We start from the raw sequence: 2,128 nt of genomic DNA on the forward strand, positions 1-2,128 counted from the left end.
CAGAGTGCTGTCAAAAGTGACGCCAAGGTTCCCGACTTGTGCGCACGGTTGCAACGCTGCGTTGCGGAATGGTACTCTAAAGTCTGGTAATTTACGAAGATTTTGACGAGTGCCAAATACAATAAGCTGTGTTTTACTTGCGTTCACTTTGAGGGCGTTAGCGCAAAACCAGTCGTTGAGAGACGCGAGCGAGTCCTCCATGCGCGAGATGAGAACTTCGAGGTCCCGAGCTGGACCGCTAACCATACGTTATACAATATACTGGTTCATCATATTCATCATACATAGCCTTGCCTATATAAGGCAAGGCTATGTAAACCAGGTAGAACGCTCCCGACGAAAAACTGGGGACAAAAATGAATTTAGGAACCGTGACTCTGGAGACCAAACAAACTCAGGTTGCCATAGTAACGGGGCAAATTTGGCATGAGTAGAGTACCCATCTAATAACTCATTTTTCAACGAATTGTTTCAGAAAAAAGTAAAAAGACTTGTCGGACCACTACAAGAATGAATTGCAGTTTTCATAAACGATCCGAGTTTTTATCAGACTGGCCTAAATAATGTCAAAATCAAGTCCTTAACTGAACGGCCCGTGCTGCTATAGGTTACATCTAACGCTCTGGCCCCCCAAATCGTCACTGGCTTATCAGCCAATGATGAATGAGCGTCGAGTATTGACGTACGCTGATCGGTGGGATTACTGCATTTGTTGTTTAGAATGTTCACGGTGCTGACAGCGCTAGCGAAGATGTTTCCACTTTTCGTAATGTTGAAGTTCGGAGCGCACCCCCTGATATAAGGCAAGAAAATAAACGTGAATCAAATGAGGCGTGGTAAAATTGGTGCAAAGACCTCCAGTAAAGGGAATCAAGTAAGAACTCGCCACACCCCAAAAGCTGTTTACTGGCTTTAATAGCACATGATTTGCAAACAGCCCGCCTATTGCTCGATTACTAAACGAAGATCGATTATGTTGTCTCTAGCCGTGCCTGTCTTTCGTTCTGTCACACTCGGGTATGACAGGAGTATGATAAGTGTTGACGGGTGCACTCGTCCACAGTCACACTCTAGGTATGCCCACAGAGGCTGGCTGCGCTGCCGGAGTCCTGTCGTATCGGTGGTGCGCCGTGCGCGTGCCGCCGAAGGAGGGCGGGGGGAGGCGGGGGCCGCCTCTCGCGGTGCCGTGATTAGTGGGAGCTGCAGCTCATATCCTCAGGAGCGGCGCCTTATTAGAAATAGCTGGCGGGCGGCGGCGCGCGGCCGTGCGCCGGTGGCGGTGCTGCTACCTGGCGGTCCCGGCCGGCGCGGAGGTGCGCGGCCACCACTCCACTCGGCAGCCGGCGCGGCGTCGGCGGTGTGTCGGCCGGCCGTAGACAGCCGGCCACCCCATGGCGGATGGAGACCGCCGGCAGCCCCAGCGAGCACAGCGCGGCGCGGCGCCCGCCGCCGACACCACAGGTGGGTCCCAGCGGGCCGGGACAGAGTGTGGTACAGAGGGCCGGGACAGAGTGTGGTACAGAGGGCCGGGACAGAGTGTGGTACAGAGGGCCGGGACAGAGTGTGGTACAGAAGGCCGGGACGGTGTGTAGTGCGGGCAGGGACGGTGTGTAGTGCGGGCCGGGACAGAGTGTAGTGCGGACCGGGACGGTGTGTAGTACAGCGGGCCGGGACGGTGTGTAGTGCGGGCCGGGACAGAGTGTAGTGCGAGCCGGGACAGAGTGTGGTACAGAGGGCCGGGACGGTGTGTGGTACAGAGGGCCGGGACGGTGTGTGGTACAGAGGGCCGGGACGGTGTGTAGTGCAGGCAGGGACGGTGTGTAGTGCGGGCCGGGACGGTGTGTGGTACAGACTACAGAGGGCCGGGACGGTGTGTGGTACAGAGGGCCGAGACGGTGTGTAGTGCGGGCCGGGACGGTGTGTAGTGCGGGCAGGGACGGTGTGTGGTACAGAGGGCAGGGACGGTGTGTGGTACGGGCCGGTTCGGACGAGAGTCTGGACAAATTTGATCCCTGTCGTGATCACGACTCTAGTTTATAGTAGTACACACTGGCGTTGTACTTCAGAATAAGAAGGGGGATATGTTGATTGACGAGTAAAAGTGTTGCAAGTACAAGGTGACCACCAC

This window comes from Amphibalanus amphitrite, unplaced genomic scaffold (assembly GCF_019059575.1).
Source record: "Amphibalanus amphitrite isolate SeventyFive unplaced genomic scaffold, NRLGWU_Aamphi_draft 000292F_arrow, whole genome shotgun sequence".
In the NCBI taxonomy this organism is placed as follows: Eukaryota; Metazoa; Arthropoda; class Thecostraca; order Balanomorpha; family Balanidae; genus Amphibalanus; species Amphibalanus amphitrite.